This window comes from Talpa occidentalis, unplaced genomic scaffold (assembly GCF_014898055.3).
Source record: "Talpa occidentalis isolate TD23 unplaced genomic scaffold, MPIMG_talOcc4v2.1 talOcc4.5, whole genome shotgun sequence".
NCBI classification, from domain to species: Eukaryota; Metazoa; Chordata; class Mammalia; order Eulipotyphla; family Talpidae; genus Talpa; species Talpa occidentalis.
In genome coordinates this window covers 26,846,105-26,871,536 of record NW_023604861.1, presented here as the reverse complement: position 1 = coordinate 26,871,536, position 25,432 = coordinate 26,846,105, and the positions used below count along the sequence as shown (strand labels likewise).

Sequence of the window (25,432 nt, the reverse complement as noted above, 5' to 3'; positions counted from 1 at the left end):
CCAATTTAAATAGATGTGTATCATGATCACGCCAGATAAATGATTTATATCCTCCTGAACTTCCATGGAAATTTGTATTTTTATGTCACTTCATACTTTTTTGCCACATGTTATAGTTACTTCTATAGATCTCTATTGATATTATAGAAAACTTTTCAAATATTTTCACTCATTGTTCATCATTTGCCCTATATCTTCAATCTTCTATGATACATTAAAAGTAGAAATTATGTTCCTCAATAAAATAATATATAATAATGAACACATTTATCCCATTACTAGGTTTTTATCAGGTCCCACATTATACAAGAATGTGACTGAAACTAAATCTTTAAGAATATCATGGCAGTACAAATTACAAAGTATCACTTCTGTATAATGATGGCTGTACCATTTTCATCAGCATAACTTACCTCCTGAATCTTCTGTTTAATGGAAACCTTGCATTTCTATTACTATTTATGTTTTCTAGTTTGTAGATTTAGCAAACTGTGGCTTCCTGTGGATCTGTCCAGCATGAACTTCCACGTGGTCAAGTGAATTACATAGACCAGAAGTAAGTTCAATTTATTAAGGGTGACCACCATTAACAATAATATCAAACTGATTAAATAATATTTATATACATAGATGAAGAAAAATAATTGTTTGTTTCCCTGCTAAATAATAAATCTGGTATTACTTTGATTCTTGATTCTCTATTCAATCAGTATATTTTACAGGGAGTTACACTGCCTAAAAGACCATGAGACTTTCCAGAAAAAACCCTGAAATGAAACTAAACAAGAGAAAAACTGAAGTAGCCCTTGTTCTTTTCATAAATTTCATACTTAGAGTCAGATAGGAAGGAGTGATCAAAAGGAAATAACTTCTATGAGGAAAAGGGTCTGTATGAAAATCTGTTTCTAAAGATCTTATGACATATATATTTATGGCTATAATGTATATAATTATATATATATAATGAATGCAATTTGTGAGCTAAATATGCAAATATACATGTTTCATAGATGTGTTCTGCTGGTAGGAAATGTATGTATGTATTCATTCTGATGTTTAGAGAAATAAATATTTACATTTCATACCTCAATATTTGACAAGTATAAGGCAATCACTATAATTGTTTTTCCTACAGTCATTTTCAAAAATTAAGGAATGACTTTTAGTGGGTCTCTTTTTAAAGAAAACTGGTGAGGGAAGTAGATAAAGGAAGGGAGGCAGGAGAGGAAACGGGGAGTTTTGAAGCAGCATTCATCACTCTGGCATCAATGTTAGTAGATGAAAGCAGTAGATCCCTTTCCAGGTTGCAGGAAAAAGAACATATTGTGCAATTATGTCCTGTGCTGAATATATTGTTGGCATTCAACCAATTAATAATAACAAGAATGAAAACAACTCTGTCTGCGATAAGAATAAGGCTTCCAATATTAGTCACAGTCTGCTTAGCTTTAGGTTGGCTTAGATAAATGTAGTAAAGACAAGGAAAACATCCCACTCCACACTTTTTGGCTAATTTAATATCTTTGCTAAGTGCTTAGGTAGTACAGTGACAGACACAAAGAAAAATGCATGGATTGATTGCACTGATAGATAAATAGAATCCATTTTAGCACAAAGAAAAACCCTTATAATTAGATGTGAATACCTGGTTTCTTGCCATCCATCACATATGCAAGTTTAGGAAAGTATTTTGGTAATGAATTAGAAATGAGTAATATTTCATAATACTCACCATGTATTATACACATCCTGCCATAAATGGCTCAGTCTGTACTGACAATCATAAAATTCAGAAATGGTTCAAGTCTTTTCAAAGACCTTTCCACAAACTTCTCTGCCAAAAATTTTTGAACAACTTAGCATTTTTAAAACACTTGAGTCATCTAAATTTCACAAATGTTTTGTAAAACTTTCTTGAAGTAACTACTCAAGTCATATGTTAACTTACTAGTAAATAGAAATTCAATGATAGATATTTAGTCCACAAACTGGGGAGATAAAAATCACATTTTATGGCTCTATTTGGATCAGATAACACCACTATGAAACCAAGCTAATATGGAAAGTGAGCATTTTAAATAAAATTTTATTTGGTGAATAAAGCAGCAGTAGGTATGTTAGTATAAACTTAGATCCCAGAACTGATCCAAGAGTGGAATCAAAATAATTATTAATGTTGTCCCTAAATTTTTAAGAAAGAGAAAATAAACACCAGGAGCAAGGAAAGATGCCAAAGGCAAAGAAAATACCAGGAAAAAAAAAAAAAAAGAGAGAGAGAAAAAAGAATGGGGAAGGGCCTGAGAATGTAAAGAGATGTTTGAGTAATTCCACCCACATTTTATCACCATGAGAAATACTGATCAGATACAGCAACCATATTAGATAACCAAATATGTCTATATTCTAAAGGAAGCTTAATATTTCATTATTATTCTGCAGTAGGAGTGAAAAACTTAATATTGTAAAATAAAAATCATTATCCCTGAACATATTTAAGGGAAGTGAACAGGAATGACCATTTTATGTAGATAAGATGGTAACCTTTCAAGTTTTCCCTGAAAAATAAGGTAAAGAAAAAAGTCCATTTTATCAAAGAGGTTTGTATCTATTCTATAAATGTTCACATCCAAGTTTCCAAAGCAAATGAAGCTCAATGGCAACAGCCATCATGATGAACAATGAGAAACAAATAGAGCGGAATATCTTTTAAAAATTTACTAAACATATATAAGAAATGTGCTTGCTACTTTCCCTTGTAAGCTTCTAGCTACCAGGAGGAAATGAGGCAAGAATTGTTGAAGTCCTAATTTTCAAATGCTTGTTTCTTATAAGGAATAATCAGGGAATTTTTCTTACTTTTAATCAGTTTTATAAAGATTTAGAAAAACATTAAAAATATTCATGGAAGTCTGTATTGATAAATTTCAATACTAGGAAACACTAAAATGACAATTAAATTATTAATGAAGTCTGTTAAATAAATTTATTAATGAATCTGAATTGCCTCATACCCTTAACTCCTTGCTTCAGGTAAAACTTTGACAATAAAAATGAATAAAATACATTTGGACAATTAGAAAATAATGAAAAGCATTTGAGAATGACATTTGACAAAGGCAGATCAGGGAACGTTATAGTTGAAAAAATGAGTATTTATAGATCAGCTGCCCTTGGTGTGATATATCATAGATTATTAAGAAAATTGTGTACCAGTATATTGAATCACTCACAATTAGTTTGGGGGAAGGGGAAAATGGACTACACCTAATTAATGATGACAATGAAAGATGTTGACTCCACAAGAGATGTTTTAAAATAATAAATGAGATAAAACAAAGAAAATAACTCTGTTTATGATACTCATGTAAAATTAGCAAGGAGGCAATAACAGAAAGACTATTATTAGACTGAAAAATACACATTGATCAACAAAAAGGGGAAAATCATATAAAAAGAGCTATTAAGGTGTCAGGAGAGCAGTAAATCATAGAATTATTAAAGGGTAGTATCAGTGATGGGGTGTCTTGTAGTAAGACCTTTAGAATAATAAACTGACTTTGGGATTCCAACATGTTATTTATTAGCTATAGGACTTTGGGCAAGCTGCTTAGCTTCTTTGAATATATATATATATATATATATATAAATATTTATATATATTATATAATAATATATAATATTACATATTATATATTATTTATTGCATAGAAGAACTGGGGATAGGTCAGAGGTATGGGGAGGTGAGAAGACATAGAGTGGGGAAACAGAGCACAACAGGCAGATTTACTGAAATACACTGTTAAGGGGAGCAACAGGTGAGACAGGAGAGGTCTGCTGTGCCATATGTGGGTTAGCTCCCTGGTCGGGCATAGAACTTAAGCTGAAGTGGTGATGGTGTTGAGACTTAACGCCTAGGCCACCAAGGAGGCCCACTTTGAGTTTCAGTGTCCACCTTCTCCCTGATAAGGACACTAACATGGGCATCAAGTTTTGATATAATAAGGCATTAAAAAGTCTAGTTCAGGAATGGCATTATCAAGAGGAAACTGATGCATGAATGCAATTCTAACATAAAGTGAGCAATACTAATGCATACATTCTTGGAATTGTTCATCCTCATTACAATGATTTAATTTTCTGTGTTCCTCAAAATCAGTGTTCTGAAAACATGAACTTTGATTAAATAATGCATACACATTAAAAGGTTATGGGAGACAGCGTGATTACTATTTATTTTAATTCTCATAGTTAAATAACTATTGCTGCTTAAACATTAGTTAAAATTGTAAAACAAATAATAAAATGCTTAAGAGTTTGAAAAGGTACTTTATATAAAATGAAATTTAAAATAACTTCTTTAAGTATTTTTAGAAATTGTTTTATGCATGCCTATACCTTAAAATTTAATTCTTATCATGAAGATAAGATTTATTTTCTATTATTTTTATTAACATTAAAAATACCTCCACTTCAGGGCCTCCTCTGGTGGCGCAGGCAGTTGAGCGCCGCGCTGTGAAGCTGTCCACAGCCTCTGCAGCGTTTGTTCGATCCCGGCCGGCCAGCAAGAGTCCCCATGGCATGCAGACCTCCCCTGTCTTGCCCGCTGCTCCCCTCAGCAGTGTATTTTGTCAGTCTGCCTGTTCTGTTCCCTCTCTGTGTCTGTTGAATTCTCTCACCCTCCCACACATAGGGCCTGTACCCCAGTTCTTGTATAAAATAAATAAATCTTAAAAAAAAAAATCTTTAAAAAAATATTAAAAAAACCCCTCCACTTCGATGAGTAACAGTTTTCTTTTAATACTTAATACTTTCTAAACCTGACCTAAAATGGCACTAAACTTGGCACTAAAATTGACCTTTATGAAATTATTACTACCCTTTTGTTTTAAGATTTATTTTTATTTATTTATGGATACAAGAACTGGGGTATAGACTAGTGGTGTGGGGGGGTGGATGAGAGGATTCACCAGAGACAGAGCGGGAGTCAGAACGGGCAGATCTACTGAAATACACTGCTAAGGTGAGCAGCGGGCAAGACATGTGAGGTCTGCTGCACCATGTGGGTTAGCGTCCTGACCAGGATGGAAATCAAGCCACAGTGGTGATAGCATCATAGCACTGAGACTTAACTCCTAGGCCGCCAGGAAGGCCCCTTCCTTTGTAATATATAATTTCTGATTTCAAAATTGTGTCTATTTGGTTTAGATTATGTCTTACAATAATATTTTAAAAGTCATTTATAGAAAAATTTGCAGAGCAACAGAAAAAAAAATCAAAGATACATTATAGCTATTTTGTTTTGTTTATAATAACATACCACATTAATCAAGACTTCATTCAGATAAATTGAAACTAGTTCAATTTCCTCTTGTCAAGGAGAAGAATATAAATGCAGTACAATTGTATAATTGATTTTGTGATTCAAACGGGGACTCTTTGTAGAGATAATTTATCAAAGTTGATGAAAGTGGTAAATAGGTATTTCCTTGGAATTTGAAGAGTTTTCTTATTGAAATGCTTAATTTACAAATGTTCATTGTTACAGTTTTCCTCTTTACAGTTTTCCTCACATTCACAAATTTAATTTAATTCTTAGATTTTATCTCAATGTTTGTTTTTTCTGTCATTTAAGAAAATAAACTATGAAAGGAAGGGCATTAGTGTGGGTGTATTAAATAGAGAACATCATTAATAAATTAGTGAAACTTCACTATTAATCTTACAAAACCTACATACATAGTCCATTTTGGTTATAACTTAGACATTCCTTAGAAAAAGACTATTTGATGTCAAGGACTTGATAGAATAACATTGCTGAATTTATGGACCACATGCCCTACTTTAATAAAATATTAATGGAAAGTTTTCATACATAAAATTTCAGTTTGTTTATCATTCTTACTTTTGTGGCTATAAGCATATAGTTTCACTGTACTTATAATAATATTGGGAAAATAATAACCTTCAAGGTATCAGATGAAGTCTATGGTGATGTCACATTCATTCTGACATTTATACTGACTTCATTTATGACAGACTGAAGGTGATGAACAGGTCCAGGCAAGAGGTCACCTTGTGTCAAGACTGGTATACAATCTGTCAAGTGCAGTGACTGTGAGTCTGCTAATGAGGAATTAACTAGACAGAATGTTGCTATTTGACTGTTTTCATGCACTCCAAACCTGTTAAACAATGCTAATCAGGTGTTTATTAAGTGAACCCATTATGCCAAACTTGCTGCAAACCTCACCATATGTCAGAGAGGTTGTAACATATTATTCATCCATTTTAAAGCTAGATTAATAAGAGTCATTCACTGAACTTTTCTTTTCTTAGCCTTTGGCTATGCCTTGGAATCAAGGTTATACTTTCATTTTTTCTTTAAATGGACACAGTTGCACAAAACTGTTTTGTTAGGTAGTTCCACATAAAGTTGTTTTCATTTTCTTTCATACTGAAAGTCAACAATATTAATGACATTAAAAAAATAAATTTGAAAATAAGAAAAACCGATTAAACAAAATATTTTAGATAATGGAATAAAATAACTCAAAATCCTTACTGATAGAGAATTGATAGAGAATTATCAACTAGGTTAGAAGCAGGTACAGTAGTATGGATAAGTATTTACAAATGAAGAACTAGTAGGAAGTTGCAAATAATTGTAAAATTAGGCACATATTACTTCATGATTTCTAACATTTTATCACCTAACAGCTCCTTTAAATAAAATTCATTAATTATGAACTCCCTTGGAAATGAATATAGAATAGATAAAATATTTCCCACCCTAACTTGATAGTATCCTCCTCTTTCTGTAGACCAAAGTTACTATTACCTTATCCCATATGAACCTTCCTAGTTCTAATAGACATTTATAAATGCTTTTAGTTTAAATTTCCATTTTATGAGAAGGAATATAGTTTTTAAATCAGAAGACTTTAGTTCATACATAGACAAATCAACCTACCTGATATGTAATTATGGACAAGTTATGTAATTGATCAGTTGTAAAATTTAGATAAAAATGTTTCCCTGTTTAATTTTTGAGGGAACAAAACTAAATTGACAAAAGTGAAAATTTAACTTAGATATATTTTTAATTTAAGCCAAAATAAAAATTCATGTTAGCATCTAATTAGATATATTAAAAATAAAATTTCTATGTGTCAACAATGTCATTTTACAGCTTACATAATTATCATCATCATCATCATCATCATCATCATCATCAAATTCCTATTGATCAGCTTCACTATGTCACAGACTATGTTTAGATATTTCTATGCAACTAAATTTTCAGCTACTAAAAACTGACACTACATCTGTTTACAACATCTTTGAAAAGTGATCTTCGCACCACAATAAAATAAAACCTGAAATAATTCTGTATTATTTATGGAAGGTAGTAAATACTTCTTTTATATATATCTAGATATATGTCTCTAGACATATATATATAGAGATATAAATATATAAATCCTACATATATATATATATATAATAGGTTTAGTGTCTAGTTTAGCAGCTTAAGTTTCGATTTTTCATACTGCTGACATTTCCTGAAGAAAATCTACAAATTCCTGAAAATTAGCTTCATTTTCAAAGCTGGAATCAGATGTCTTCTCTATGGATCCCTATAACACTACTTTTATTTGAGCACTTTCAATAGTTCACCAACATAAGCACTGTGAGGTCAGGATCTAGGATATATAGATATGGATACAGATTTACACATCTATAGTCTCATATATACACATACATATTTACACATTTATACACATACGTATGTGCATATAAAACAAGCCTAGAATATTAAAATCTTATAATTGTATAATGCCAATTTTATTGTTGACTTAAATAGTAGACAAATATACAGTTTTTATAGTTGTTGGGAGAAAACTTCATAAAACATGTATTTAGGTAGCAAAGCAACAAGATGGGAATATGGACAGCAAATTCCTTCTCTTTTAGTTCTTGTGTGTCTTTTTGCCTTATGATGGCAGAGAGAGGCACTCTGTCCTCATACTCCCACTCTCTCAAATAATTTGGACAGTGGCACAAATCACAGCAAATGTAAATATTTATAGACATGCAAGGACAATCTCAAAATAATTTACATTTCAAAATGGATTATTTATTTAAATAAGGAATTTTAAGGCAAAAGATAAACTAAAGTTTAGTCTAGACTTCAAGCTGCATTACAGCTATATAATTCTATAAAAATGCTGCAAAGGAATGTCCATTTCGTTTGAATATCTCTAGCACCAAGACACTCATTATTTGGAAAGCCATACATTTCTAACCTTTAATATTTAAAAATATTTTTATTTTGAAATTAATTTTATCTCAAGTAATTTTATCTGTGTTTTCTGCTATCTAAAGCAACCCCAAAATTTTAATTGCACTTCATAACAGCATTTCCATCCTTGAACACAATCAGCACTGTCAACAGGTTTTTTCCAAACCTTAGCTGTTTCATTCCCTCTGTATATTATGTATTTTCAGATCCCTCCATCATTCCTACACTATATATCCTGAGCAAGAATCCTATTTCTTTGCTCTTGTTAATCTTCATATACTTAAAAATATAGCTACTGTTGACCTTAGAATCACAATACTTCTGTTACTATAAGCCTGGAATAATTTTATGAAATTTATGATATTATTTTGAATTCATGTAAATTCTATGTACTCCTTTATATCTCTAGAATATTTCCATTTGAAGATATTTTAGGAGATGGCACTCTAGTATGCAATGAACCCAAATTATGCACTAGTTCCTTAGTTTTAAAAATCTCACTTATGTCTCAGTTTAAGCCTTCAAAGAAAAGTAGTGTTTTCTCAATTGAGCACTTTTTGAGGTGGTTAACCCTTTGGGTGCCATGTTATAGCCAAACAAGCAAATCAACAAACCAACAACAGCAACAACGAAATGTTGAACTGCAAAACTAATAATAGTGGTCCTCTGCATGACTTGCAAGGGAGTTACAGAGAATCAGACACAGAGAGAAGAGAAAAGAACACATGCTTGAAAATTAAGCGAAGACATGAAAGGAATAATAGTTTCCATTTATTTTTACACTCAACTTTCTAGGCTCATTTTATATTCACCTTTTATATCAGCTATAAAAATAAAACTATACAAGTTATATATTAATATTTCTACTTATATGAGGAATCTTTGGCTTTGGGAACTCACTGTCTTTGTAAAATGTGAATTCTTTTTTTATATTCCAATATCCAGCTCCTCTAAAAGAATAACCAACAATACACTTTGTAATTTTATTTCACAATAAGCACAGTGATTGGATCTTTAGAGGAATCTGGCTACAGGTATATAAACATTACAACCGTATGAAAACATGGGGCCTCCCTGGTAGCGCAAGGGTTTAAGATGCAACCTATGGGGCTGTCCGCAGCCACTGCAGCACGAATTCGATTCCTGGCCAGGGAGATACCCACATGGTGCAGCAGACTTCTCCTGACTCGCTTGCTGCTCCCCTCAGCAGTGTATTTCAGTCGATCTGCCTGTTTTGTTCCCTACTTTATCTCTGGTGAACCCTCTCAAGCCACACAACTCTGGCCTGTACCCCAGTTCTGTATGCATGAATAAATAAATCTTTAAAAAAACTAATAAAAATGATATGTTTTAGTAAATGATAATTCTTTATAGATGATACTTTCACAGTTGAAGTTTATCTTGTGTTTGTGTCTACATGTATGTGTGTGTGCAATACATATCAATCAGGTCATGAGCAAAGTATGTTTATCCATTCTGTCAACTTCCAACAATACCTGCAAGGTCATAGGAATAACTTAATAAAAAAATCTAATTTACTTGGGTTGACATCGATGTTCTTGCCTTAGTTACTAGCCATGGTAACCAGTGAGTGTTTTCTCATGCATCTCTTTCTTTACTCATATCTCATTAATATGAGATATGTTGAGATATCATTAATATGAGATATTTCATTAATATGAGATATGTTGCCTTCCATTATATTTACTTTACTTAAATTTTGTTTCTCTACCCAATTCTAATTTCATTGTAAACACTTTATGGCCTTATCAGTAAGACTCATTCTCTCCCTATGCCATATGTTTATGCATGTTCACAATTCTATATATAATAAACATATGCACATGTGTATGTGTGTATAAAACAAAAAATGAAACTTTCAATATATCACTAACATGAATAAGTTTAAGAATAGGGCACCTGAATTAATAAGTTTTAATTACTACTTAAAATATAGTCATTGGTAAATAAATCCTAATTGTCTTATTATATATGAAGATGCCCAGCAACTACACCCAAATGTACTTGCTCTTCATAGCATTCTTATGTTTTTCCTATTACTACAATAATTAGGATATATTGCACAGTGTATTTGATTCCTATCTAAAAACAAATGGAATCACATGGCATTAATATATTTTAATGCAAAAATTTGAAAAACTATATGACCTTGTGAACACAGGTCCTGCTGCATTATAAATTGTCTAGGAAATTAAAGATTATTGATGATTAAGCCTCTCAAATTTATAGAATATCAGTCTTGGGATATGTTAAAGCTTTCTCTTTTACATCAGTGTAGTGTTATGATATAATGAAAAATACATGGGACTTAAGGTCACATATACTTGAATACAAATTATAACTCTTTACATTGAAATTGTATGAATTTATATCTCAAACCTTGCTCTATTCCACTATAAAATAGGTACAGTAATGCCTGTCTGATAGAATCTTTTTGAAAGTTAATTAAAATAGTAACTTCATAATTCATATTATTTTCTACTTCTATCAAGTGAACAGAATTTTTCATTATAACTAAAGGGTTAAACTATTTTTAACTAAATGTCTATACAGATATGGAGATTTTTCACCCAATACAGCAATAGAATTAAACATTTGTCATTCAAATATTTCCTGTTTCTCTGCGTTCTTAATTCCAGTAAAGTTAAGTGGCCAAAGACTAATTATCATGAGAGTTTATCACATATCTGGGGGTTCTTTATTTGCTTTGTCCAATATTTCACAAAGGTAAATATTTTGCTGATAGGCCTCTTTGTTACTTATCTTGCATTTGTTTCAAATTGAAAATAAACAAGCCACTTTCTCTGATGTTAGTAGAATCTCAGTTTTTTTACAGATTCTCTTTGTGTACAACAGGGAAGAAAAGGAAGTGTTTGTTGTTAGAAGGGAAAAATTGATAAAAATTCAGATAAAACAAACAAAAAGGATATTAGAGCTTTTACACCCCAAAATAAAAGTATTGAAAATATTTCCTTCTACAGATATTAATAAGCCCAAGTATATGTTAAAGGAGACAAACTATAATATTTATTCTTATTTACAGCTTTTATTTCTTTAATATATACTCTCATTTCATGTTCAGATTTCTTTCTTTTCAAATTATTTAACCCAAATTGAATAATTTTGTGGGAATAAAATTTAGTCAATTACTTCTTAATCAGTTTGTATTTAAGTTGATGTTAAAACACTGATCATTTTTAGATCATTTAAGTTGATGTTAGTATTTCATAATCAAGTGTTTTGTAACATTGTAGGAAATATAGTAATTATTAGACCAGGATATAGTAATTTAACAGTGAGACATTCAAGAGTCAAACTGAGTGTCAATTTTTTACCAGCACTTGAAAAATGTTCAGAGATACTTAGATTTTTTAACACTTAAATTGAAACCTATTCATAGCAATTTATTTTAGCTATCAATATTAACAAACTCCTATTTAAATTATTAATTGTATATTCATCATGCAAAACAGGTCTGGAGTCAAAAATAACATTAGCTATAAACTAGATAGTTTAATCAAGATAATTTAAAAACATCTCAATAGTTTAGATCCATTAAATTTTATATGTATATATGATTAACATAATTAAGAAATTAGTAAGCTCATTTGGAGGAGAAAGATCACAATTTTAAATTTTTTACTTTCTGCTGAAAACATATCGGCCTGAATAGTTTCCATTTCCATTTTTCTGCAAAAGCTTCTAGTAATGTAGTTATCAATGCAATAATAAATGTTAAAAAAGTTGGATGAAAGCCAAATTCATCAAATACTCCTCCAAAAGAACTTCCCATAGTCCATCCCAGATGACAGTGTCTTGAACATCTTTAACTTTTCCATCAGAACCATTTAACATTACTACGCTTCTGCGCAGCTGGAACATCACTACCATTGTCAGTACCAGGCAAACAAATTTATGATGATGTTCCTGGGAATATGAAACTAATGCAAAGGGGATTTCTCTGTAGTTCTTCATTAACATTTTATTCATTACAACAAGGGAGTTTTAAGAGTTTCCTTTTAAGCAAATTAGGTCACTGGATAAAAAACACACAGCATGGAAACACAGTGTACTACTACCTAGAACAAAAGATGTGGTTAATAAATTATGATAATGGGATTAGTAGTTTGCTAATGTTGAAGAGCACATTTAAATATTTTGGAATTAACTTATAGAGGGAATATTTTTTCATGTATTTATATTGTCTTTGCCTTTTTCATGTTTTTTTTTTAACACTTTTTCTCTGAATGTGTGTAGAAACTCTTTAGATTGTTTGAATCATTTAAGATGAGAATCTTTTTACATAGGCAGAAGCTAACCGTTTTCATTTTAACTAAGAACAAATGGTTAAGAAAGGAAATCAAGATACCGAACCTAGGAGACTACATTCTTCGTAAAAGTTATTTTCATTTTTCGCATACATATTAAAAGATTTGATAAAGATGTTTTTAATATGCCAATTCCCTGTATATCTCCCCTGATCCAGATGTACATTATTTTTTCATCATATTTGGAAGTACTTTGAAATGTTGAACATCTTAGGTGAAAACATTAACATTAACATTTTTTCTTTCAAATTGTTTTTCACTTGTTCCAAAATGTTCTGTTTACTACAGACCTGTTTTAATATTTAATAAGTAGGTTAAATAGAGGCTTAAGAGAAAATAGAGGACACTCTGTGCTAATTCACATAAGGTACTCTGTTAGATTGTGATCTCTAGAAGTAACCCTGAGATACAGGTTAAGGAGTATCTAGTATACTCAGGGCAAAGGAAGTGGATAGAGCGATGCAAGGGCTGAAACAGGTAGGCACTCTCTTCACATGTGAATTGCACATCACAATTTCATCTCCAGGCAAGGAGACCCTGTGTTTTCACCCTTTGTCCATCAGTTATCACATGCAAGTTGAAGGATGTGATATCTAAGCTCTCATGAGGAACTATTCTTGTTCAGCCTGAGGGCAAATTTGAAGAGACAGGGCTGGGGCAAGGTTGCCATTAACAGACAACACTCAACAGCTGGGGCACGGTATACTGGTTACCTAGGGACTTGAATAGGACACCAACAATGCACTACACCTACCCCTGAATTATTAAAACAAATATCGGGTGGCATTATTGTTATGCAATGACTTGTAATTTATCAAATATTTCATTCATTATGTTATTAAATACTGATAAAACACTACAAATATAGCATAGTATAGATATCATATTTAATAGATAACTATGTTGTAATTCAAAGATAATTCACTCGTCTCATTTTAGGAAACATTATATTTGAAATATGATTCAATGATATGTCACTGTTATTAATGTTTATTATTTTTGGCACAGTGATGTATTTCATTGATTTTTAAGGATGAAAAAATTGTTACACTATGAATTCAAAGAACTTGCCCAATGTTGCAGATGCAATAAATAAAACTAAAGTTTATATGCAGTTATTATGAAAGCATTATGTTGTCTCAATATTTTAAATCATTATTTTATACTTATATATATTAGAAATCACATATTTCAGAAAGGAAATTTAAAACATATACTTTGAATATATATGCCCTTTTAGTAAGATAGTCATTATTACATAACAAAATGCTAGTTATGCAAAGCAAAAGATGTTTATGGTACAAAGAGATCAGAAGGAATGCTTATATTACTCAGTCTAACAGCATAAAGACAATCAGGAGAGTCTCTCACAAGAGTAATTCTAGAAAAATAAGCATTGGCTAAGCAATGTTGAAGGATGAAGGAAAAGAAGGCATTCCTAGTGCCTTATATTGTGCCTGATGCTTGGAATAATTTTTTTTTAAAGATTTATTTATTTATTTATTTATTTATACAAGCACTGGGTACAGTCAGAAGCAAGGGAGGATGAGAGAATTCACCAGAGCCAGAGCGGGGAGCAGAGCAGGCAGAAGGACCGAAGTACACTGCTGAGGGGAGCAGCGGGCGGCAGGAGAGGTCTGCGCACAAAGTGGGACCCTCCTCCAGTGGCCGGGGAGCAGCCGGGGATCGAACCGGCGCTGCAAGAGGCTGCGGGCAGCTTCTCAACCCAGCGCTCAACCGCTGCGCCACTGGGGAGGCCCATGCTTGGAATATTTTTAACATCTAATCCTGTATTGAATGAATCAGTAATTTTAGGTAAGCAGGAAGCACAACCAAAACCCAAATGTTAAATAACATGAAATACAGAGTGATGGGGGTTGGGGGGGAAGTGAAGCAAAAGGTTATGGTGAAAATAAAGAGGTAGGCAGGGGTCAGGACATGATGAGTTTTGACATGACATGAAAATATTAAGGAGTTTCTCCATATTTTGAAGTAATGGAGAAACATTTCTCAAAGAGCACTTAGCATTCTGCACTACATAGGTCCATCTGGTGACTTTTTGGAGATTAAGCAAAAGGACAATATGACAGAAATCAAGGCTATCAGCGAGATGATGATACTACAATTTCAGGACAAATGACCTGGTACAGAACTGGGACTGTAGGACTTGAGTTTAAAAATGAGTAGATATAGTTGATAAATATTTGGAATCCAAATGAATTTAACACAGCTACAACTGTCATTGATGGTTCCACACTATTAATTTAGGTGACTACCTGAGTCTTTGGTAAGCTGTCATCTATACATCTGTGAATTTTGATTTAGAGGGTACAACAATGCATGTCAATAATTAATATGGTGGGAAGCACAGAGTGGGAGGAGTCAAGCATGATGACTTAAGGTTGTGAGTTGCGTGCTTAAATGCATAATGGTCACCATTTGAATGAAATGAATAAATGAAAGGATAGAAGGATGATAATTCCAGATTTGAATTTCACAGCCATTAAATACTTTGAGAAATATCTGTGAAAGCATAAATACCTGAAAAACATTTTGTGGGTATGCAAATTTGGTTTAAGTACTGAATAACTGTAAAATAATTTTTAAATATTAAAAAAATGAACAATTCCTTAATGTCTGTTTCTCTGCACAAGGAATAGAATGTATATAGCCCAACGCTACACATCACACAAAAGTTGTCAGCATTAATCATAGCTCTGTCCCAATTTACCCAACAAGATCTTCCAAACTCAGTCCAAGGTTTTAGGAAACTACTGCCAATCATTTAAAATAGAAATATGATTTGAAAGTGGTTTGGTATTCCTGGTCTTTGGTATTCCCGGTCTGCACCAATTTTATGACATCAAAGGAAAACAATTTTATAATCCTCTTTGTCTTAAAGAAATGTAATAATGCATATAGTTTTGATTTCTAAGACAGAGATGAAAATGCACACATGCACACACACATTTCTCCCACTATTCAAATTAGAATGTTCCTGTGAAACCTCTCAGAAGCTGAAATGTTGTAAATAAAGTAATTAAATTAAATTATATAGAAACAATTTTGAGCATTCCCAGAACCAAGAATTAATCTATCAAATCTTTACCCAATAACACATGAATCCTAATATCCAAAAGGAAATGTTATGATAAATCATAACCCCAAATAGCCATATAAAATATAGATAATAAATGTGTAGCATAGGGTCACTTACCTGAATCATGAAAATAGTACACTGGAAGGCTGTCATTGGAATCTAGTGTGATGAAGATACAGGATATTGGGGTATATCCTGTAGGAGAGAAAGAAAGATTGTCATTTATTAATATCTCACCACTCTCTGAATCTATAAGGCAGGTAGATTACTACCATCTACATTTTCTTCTATGTCTACCTGCCCCAGTGTTGAAGTTCTAGATTCGTGGCTAATGTGGAGTTTTTCTATCAAAAAGTTCTTTGTAGGTATTCAAAACATGCTACAAACATTCACTAAAACTAAGTGCCCTTTCAAAATTAAAGTTTTACTTTTCTTACAATCATTGTAGCATGATAAACCCTAGTCAACAGCTCCCGAAACTCTCAGGCACAAATTGTCCAAGTTCAGTTCCCAGATAGCTTCATATTTCAAATCATTTGCTATTAGTTCAGTTTTAATTCACGTATTTTCTCTTGCAAGAGAACTGTCAATTCATGGTCATTGAATGCCAAAAACATTTTAACATCATCTTCATCGATGTACACAAATGCAACTCTCTTAGTCAAAGTCACTATTGCCATTTTATTGATTGTGGTAAGTCCTAAACATCTACAATTGTCCAATGTTTCAGGACAGAGTATCCTCTAAACATTATTTTTCATCAAAACTTTGAGCACAATGGAGTATGGTGGAGAACTATGGGTATTTTGGTGGTGGGTGTGGGATGGTAACAACACCCGAAGATGGAGATTCTGCACCACTGCCAACAGCATTGCTAACCAAATGTCATCTCAATAAACAAACAAACCAACAAAATAAATCCTGTTAGCCTATCAAGAGCATCTCCAAGGTGGCAACTGTCAATTTTACATAGTCGACTTTCCAGACCTCTTATAAAGATGCTTCCAATTTGACCTCTCTGTCAACACACATTAAATGCATCATGTTTTGTGTATATATTAAGATTTAATAATGGCTGTTATGCCTTGATCATGCTGTTGCAGCAACAATGTTGTCTGTATAATGGGTGGGCTCAAAATTTTTTTTACATAAATTATGGTAATGCTGTCCCAAATCCCAAAAATAACGTACTAAATCTTATTAGATTGGATCATTCCACTTTAGCATTTTCAGGGAAAATCTAATGTACTAATGTTGGTCTTTCATAAAAGTGAAGAGGTACAATGCCAACTTTCAAATAAGGCACTTGTTTGTGTACAAATAGCATATTCGCCAGCTCACACACACAAACAGGGAAATTGTGTGTGAGTGTATGCACAATATGTGTGTCATAATATTCATGCTTAGAATACTCCAGTACAGAATCACTTCATAATGAAAGCACAGACCTTGTATGACAAATAAGACAGAAATGAATTTGGCAACCATTCAAGAATAATAATTCTATTGGGATTATGTATTTTTTCAAGAATTTTCTACTTCCCCCCACTTCCCCTGCTGTCTTCCCTGACCCCAACCATTTCAAACACATTGAAAACAGCCACTCATATGGTGAATCCACACAAAATCATGCAAGCATACAAAACAGATAATAGGGCCACAGGCCCCATCAATTATACTCTCCCTGTCTCTTAAATAAATTGACCTCACTTTCAGGTGAACTGACTTTTGTGAAAAAAATCCCTTGCACACAGTCTATTCTTGACAACTAGAGCAAATAAAATTTAGAATATTACTAAGATAACAAAAGCTAACACAGCTTTCTGTAATCTCAATTTTCTACTTTCATGTAAATGTGCTTTTCATCTTAATTGTCTGGATTGACACAGCCAAAGACAAAGAACCTAACAGGCCAGGCTCCTATCAGTTTATTAGAAAATGGACTTTATTGTCCAGCACAAAAAAAGATTTGTTGAAGGGAAAGACTGGAACAAAAGTTCCCAACACAGTAAGATAAAGTCACATCCAAAAAAAGTTACACAGTCTTATCATAAACAGAATGAGCCACATAATAGAAATACAGAAACATATTACTTGGAGGAGCTGAATATCAAAGAGTAAGCACTTGCCCTTTTCATATAATACCTCCTTCCTTTTTCACACATTAGATTTAAATTTTAGCCTAGTTATTTCCTCCACTTTTCTATTTGTTGTTTAAAAAATAAGTGTTCCATACTAAGTTTAATTAACTTAATCCTCAGTTAAATTATAGTTTTATAAATTATACATAATATTTACTAAAGAAAACACTTTCCTTTGGTGATTCACACAATTTCAGAGATATAATACAAAAACTGATTCAGGTATTAGAAAAAATAAACCTCAAATACTAGTTTCAGTCTGAATGTCTAACCTTATAAACTTTATGCAAAGTTTCTTTCAAAAGACAAAAACCAGGCCTCCCCTGGTGGTGCAGGTGGTTGAGCGCCGCATTGTGAGGGCGCTCACAGAGGCACCACAGCCTCTGCGGTGCAGGTCCGATCCTGGCCTATGGGCGAGGGTCCCACATGGCAAGGCAGACCTCTCCTGTCTTGCCTGCCGCTCCCCTCAGCAGTGTATTTCGTCAGTCTGCCTGTTCTGTTCCCCGCTGTCTCTGGTGAATCCTCTCACCCTCCCTTGCATCTGGCCTGTACCCCGATTCCTGTATAAATAAATAAATAAATCTTTTAAAAAAGGGTAAAACCTATACATAACACTGAGTATTAGGAATTTTAGTATTCATTGTGGGGATAGAATTTGCCTTCCATTTTTATTTAAAGTTTAAAAAATTTCATCAACATACACTGTCCCAGGTAGAGAGGGAAATTATTCTCGTCAATAAATTAAAATCCACTGGAAAACTGAATTTAGGGACCAGATGTTATACATTCTTTCCCTTACTTTCTGCCTCCCCTTCCAATTTTTTCCTCATTCTCCCAACCTTAATTCTCTTTGTCTCTAAGCAGCGTAACTCTGAGCGAGGACTTTCCATATGCTGGGCTATAATAGATACACCAGAAAATTAAGAGATTCTTCTCTTTCTTTCAGGAAATATATAGACCTAGCTCTGACTGGGACTTGTGTCCAAACCTGAATACACTTCATCCAGCTTTCAATGGCCAGGGACTAGGCAATTAGAGGTTTCTTATAGCTTAAATGAGTGCTATGATGAAAAAAAAAATATATATAATATATATATGACTAGATATGTATATATATGATATGTATATATGTATGTATGTATATATACACACATATATGTGTATGTGTGTGTGTGTGTATATATATATATATACACACACATATATTTATATATATATATAGGGCCACGTCATAGAGGAATATGGCTAAGGACAGGCTAAGGATTTGGGAGAGTGTGAATTCCTTCCTGCTTCATAAGACAGACAGGCTTGACCAAAATTTTTCCTCAGAGAAGTTAATCTTCAGTAGTAGTCCAGTGGGTTGAAACTGAAATCACTACATGACACGTATCAACTAAGTGATATTAAGTTAAAAATAAGTGGACCCTAATCCCTCCTCCTCTCCCCCCTCCCCATAGTGTGTCTCTGGTTTAATAGTTGCTTATTGATTTGATTTTTACTTTATTATAATTAGTCTTTTTCCTGGTCCCTTACTTAGGGTTTCTATATTCCTGCTATGGGGAATATAACCATGATGAAATGGATACATTGTGCCAAAATGAAAAATGATGTAAAAAAACATATAAAATAAAATAAAAATAAAAATTAAATTAAATTAAGTAAAATAAAATAAATGGAGAATATTGGACTGTCATTATAATTTATTGTGAGAAATGCAGTAATGGTAGACATTTCCAGTAACAAAAGAATAATGGATGTGGTTAAAAACTATGAAAAGAAGAGGCTAAAAGTGATCAAAATTGTTAAATCTGGTAACTAGGAAAACAGTCCAAAATAGGAAAATATAACTAATGTTGACTTGAAGATGTAAAATATGATATTAAATTTTTAGAACAAAATTGAAATTCCAACCAGATAAACTTTCTAGGACCAGATTTTGATGTCTGTTTTCCAACTTGGCTTTTAAATTTACTAATCATAAAATCTCAAATTATAAAACATATACATACATCTTGTCATCTGACAGAATTACCTATAGTAATAATAAAAGTTGAAGTAATATAAGGTAGAACACAATGTAGAGGGAATCTATTCAGAAAAAATGATGATAATAAAACTGCTAAGAAGTCAGGCACTGCACTAGTCAACAATATGAAATAATATATTTAATAGTAGAAATATGACAATGAGGCAAACCTATTCCAGTGTCATTTTAAAGACTAAGAAATGCGTAGAGAGTAGTAATTATACACATTCACACAGTTAAGTGTCAGGATCCAAATCAAAAATCAGAGTGACTCTAGACTCTAAACTCTGCAACAATACCAGGACAAGTATTGAGGAATGATTATATTTATGGGCTACAACATGAAAATATTCAGGAAAGGATAGAGGCAAAGATGTTCAGAGTGAGATCTGGAAGAAAGTCCCTTCCTAGAAGTTAGGATTTCTAGAAATATATGGTGATCATATGAAAACAAAAGTGAAATAATATTCACTGAATCAATTATCTTACTATATGTCTCATAGCATGTAGTGTATTTTTTTCTTGGAAAAGTACTTCTGACAAACTAAATAATTAAAGATGAACAATGTTATATAACCCAACTATCGCCCAATAACACTAGCTCTAAAATATTGAGTACTAAGTCTATAAAAGTTACCTGTATTATTGACACACATATACAAAAATCAGTTTTCCTGTAATTAAAATGTTTTTTAAAACCCTTGTTTTCAGCACCATCTGTGTTTATTCATTCAATAGGCTTCCCCTCTGTGTTTTATATAATCATTAGTAATGGAAATAAACAGCAGAGAAAATAAAAATTCTATCCAAGATCAATAAAACAATGGTGTAAGAAGAAAATCTGGAGTACATTGGCCCTCAAACCTACTTCCCAGAAACTTATTCTCCTCAGCAAACTCAGAAAAATAAAGTAGAATATATATTGACACTAGTACACAATATGAGCATTCTAATATTTCATCAACACAGTGTGCTAAAGCCAAAAACCATCTTTAAAACAGAATTAAAACTCTACATATTGTGGCCACTCCTGGTGGCACAGGCGGTTGAGCACAGTGCTGTGAAGCAATCCACAGCCTCTGTAGCCTGGGGTTTGATCCCGGCCAGCCAGCAGGAATCCCACATGGTGAGGCCGACCTCTCCTGTCTCGTTGGCTGCTCCCCTCAGCAGTGTATCTCAGTCAGTCTGCCTGTTCTGTTCCCCACTCTGTCTCTAGTGAATCCTCTCACCTTCCTGCACATCTGGCCTGTACCCCGGTTCTTGCATGCATAAATAAATAAATGTTTAAAAAAACTCTCTACATATTATTGAAGTAATATGAATATTAATTTATTATTTCAGGAAAATTATGAAAATATTAAGTATGAAAATCAAACTCTTTTTTTTTTTTTTTAATAGAGGCATGTTTTATTTATTTATTTATTTGTTTGTTTGTTTATACATGCACTGGGTACAGTCAGAAGCGCGGGAGGGTGAGAGAATTCACCAGAGCCAGAGCAGGGAGCAGAGCAGGCAGAAGGACCGAAGTACACTGCTGAGGGGAGCAGCGGGCAGCAGGAGTGGTCTGCGTGCCATGTGGGACCCTCCTCCGGTGGCCAGGGAGCAGCCGGGGATTGAACCGGCGCCACAGAGGCTGCGGGCAGCTTCGCAACCCAGCGCTCAACCACTGCGCCACCGGGGAGGCCCTGAAAATCAAACTCTTAACATCTGCATGCCATGAGCAGGTAACATACTACACATGTTCTAAGCAGGAAATGTAAGAGGACAACTACACAAAAATGAAACTATATTTCCCTTACTTATTAATAAATACCATGCCGTGGTAATATACCAATAAGAAAAATCAATACATTTACAGTAAAGGTCAAAGTAGTTGGTGTTGCAGAATAGAAAATGCTCTATTGTACATTGATCCTTTAGCAATCTTCTAACTAAAAAGAAAAGGGGAGAAAGCTAATTACTTTAGCAGGTATCTGAAAATGGTAGATTAAAACAAGCTAATTATATGTTCTAGAATAATGACTTACTTTGATGAAAATAAGTTGAGGAAAGGCATACTGTGATTCAGGCAACGAAATATTAGATTTTACTAATTACAACATAATCCTGATCTATTTAACTGCCCTTAACCTATTTTAAAGAAGATTAAATAGAAATAGAATCCATTATGAAATAGAAATATCTAGCACACTCCCCAATACTACACAAGATAAACTGAATTCCAAGGATGTTTATAAGATACTTAAATAAAACATTTGCCAGGTCAAATGCCAAAATGAGTTTAATCACCTTTTTTCTAATAGCTATAATTATAGATGGTATGTAGATATTTACTTACGTCAATGTAAGAGAAATAAAGTTGTAGAAACTGATCAAGTTTTGAAGATTCATATATATAAATACTTTAAATTAAACTTTATTGACAGATCATCAAATGGTTTCATTTTTATCATAGCACATTTTAATTTCCATTTTCTCTTGTATGAATATTTTGGAATGAATACTGAAATTCATATAGCTATGGAATTTAACCACATTTATCAATTTGAAAGAATTTTTTTCCCTTATTGACTATATTTTATCTACCATCAAATTTCAATACATGAAAAGGTCAAATTAAACTCTTCTCCGTTCCTCTTATCTATAACATTCAGTGATAGCAATAATAATGATTACTGTTATTATTATATTATTCCACCTTATTTTGAGAATCATTAAGGGGATTGGAGTCAATATGAGTCATGTACCCTGCATATAGAAGGCACTTATAAATTGTACAGATGTCAACTGAGTTGTTCATTGGAATACCGAGTCCTACATTATGTGATAACAGAGCATTCCTGTGAAACTTACATAAGCTAAAATGGCATAAAGCTAAGAAGTTATTACCATTAAATTTATATGAAAAAAACATTGCATTTTCCCAGAAACAATAAATAACATACCAAGTTATTCTAAATATCATGTAAAACCTAAAATAACAATAGTCTGTTGTAAAAGCAGAGATGAGATGACAATTACACAGCCTGTATTAAGCCATTCAAGGAACTCGTCTGTGTGGCTCTTGCTCTCTCCCAGTGCTTATTGCCTCTAGGATGAGTTGTGCAAAAATGCTGAATGCTTTTTGCCTTTTTGTCTTTTGTCATAAAAGTGTAAATCCTCTTTGGATTTCTTTCAGTTAGCAAAATGCAGAAACTATTATAACTCACAAAAGTGAAGTGGCAGAATGGGAAGTTTGAAAAACAAGGGTACCTCTATCTTTATAGTCACGAAATAACAACTACCACTCTTCAATTATCTTCAATTTTAAGACATTAGCACATGTCACCTCTTACTAATTCATATATTGACTATCTTATTACAAATGGTATATCCACCCATGTTTCTCAGTAGATAAAATCTTGCATCTATCCATTCATTTATTCACCCACGGCACATACTTTTTTAAAAAATTTTTTTTAGCAATTTTCAAAAGAAGGAAAATTACAGTTTTTGCAAAGATGAATACCTGCCATCAATAAGCTTACAAAATTTCTGGTAAGATGAATTAGAAAAGAGTTAAATAGAATTTGGTTAGTACTACATTAGAGAATGAGACTAATATGTGACCTGATGAGTAGTAAGTAGTAATAGAAGATGCCATCATGACAAAGTGATATAAGTTACATCAAAAAGCCTCAAAGGTAAGAAACAAAGCATACCCTGGAGATTGCCAAAGCACACCCAGGCTTAAATAGAGAGGCACCGAGATAATATAAAATGCATTAATACCCATTTTTGTACATATAAGCTCATGCTCAAATGTGAATATGTGGACGGAGAAAAAGGCAAACATGAGTCCATGAAGATAGTCTTTCTCTATCTTTACTGTTATTCTTGTGAATTAATCTATGTCCTCAGGAAAATTCTGTATAATAGATATTACCTATAAAAACAGAAGACATTTTAATATATGAACAGTCACTCAAAATCAACATTGCACATTTATCAAATTAATTCTCACACAAGAAAATGCAGGTTTCTAAAGGAAAGAGGCATACAACAAACAGGTTGATTCATAGAGCAAAAGGAAGACCTTGGGACCCTATTGAACAAAACATCCAAAGACCAATGAGAAAGGGCTATTATATAAGTAGATAGCAGTGAATTGTAAATATTTAGAAATTATGGATAAAGGATCAATGTCTTTTTTATTATTGAATTTGAGCTAGATTATAATTATTCCTTGAAATATGTTTGCTTAACCAGTTCATTTTACTAGAGCTATGTTCTGACAAAAATCATCTTGAGTGTCATGCTTAAGAGAGAATTTGCACAGTCAGGGAAAAAAATACCATGGTATGTAACTTTATAATGATCCACAATTTTGCAATTTCATCTAATGCACATTTTCAATTTTCTTCAAATGTTTTTACAAATATTTTAATGTTCTATTTCTTCAAGGAATGCAGAAATTAGTAATGTTGAACTTCAACTTGAATGTTATGAGCTTAAGAGTCTTTATTAATCATTCTCCCCTTCCCCAATGGACTAGTGATTAATCAACACATGCTTATCACTTTTATTAACTCACCTCAGATTCTTTTTAAGGGAGAGAAAGCTTTTAATTTTAAGGAGTAATTGTTTTTCTCTTTAAAAACCACACAGCAATCCTTCAATAAATTAAATTACAATCTTTATCAGTGCCCATATTATCTGTTGTAAACTGGTCAACAGAATTAGTCACAGTATTAATGTTCCTGTTTTTTCCTGACATGCTAAAATGCCTCCATATCGGAAATGCTTCCTCCCTCCTACAACATGGCCTTAGTCACAAACCGATACTGCTTTTGTAATGTGTATGGATTGCCTCAAGAAATTCTTGCTCCTGTCACAGACCTCAAAAATGTATGTCTCAACAGTAGTAGTTTATTTTTTTCTCATACAGAAATTCAAAGCGGATGTTTAGGACAAGCTAGCAGGTTTCCTACATGTATGACTCATAACCTATGGCTCTAGTATCTCAGGAAATTATTATAGACATAGAGAGATAATCAAGGAAATTCCTTCTGGCAGGGAAGGTGCCTTACAATGCCTGCTCATAAATATTTTGTTATTGCTAACGGACAATAACTTCTTTGAGTCACACAACTTCCTCTTTCCTGAATAAGAGTTTGTTATCCCTGCATGACAACTGCACATTCAATATTTGAGAGTGTAGTAGAGCTTGAGGGTAGATAACAAGTCTTAAGCACAGAGTTAGAGAACCCATTTGGAGCCAATGGAGAAAACTGATGGTTGACACTGAACTGAATTTATAGACTCAATGCAATTTTAGTTTGTGTACTTTGGTGAGAGAATGAGTAATTTCTGTCTGTAGAAAGTACAGTTTCCACAGATATTTGTGGGAAACTATAGCATAGATTGCTAAAGCCCTCCCCAAATCAAAGTTTCTTTCTAGTTGCTGGGCACACAGCTAGGGCTTTCCGAATCCCCCATATAAAGTGTGGCTGTGACATTGCCAGTGAAACATGA

At 32.8% G+C, this 25,432-nt stretch overlaps 1 long non-coding RNA gene across 1 annotated transcript in view; it reads right to left on the bottom strand.

Annotated features, from left to right (window-relative positions):
- LOC129146887 (uncharacterized) overlaps window positions 1-25,432 on the bottom strand; it is a 231,262-nt gene that overhangs the window by 62,839 nt on the left and 142,991 nt on the right. The window contains exon 3 of the long non-coding RNA XR_008554232.1: window positions 15,869-15,946. This is a non-coding gene — a long non-coding RNA (uncharacterized LOC129146887). The remainder of the gene's footprint in view (window positions 1-15,868; window positions 15,947-25,432) is intronic.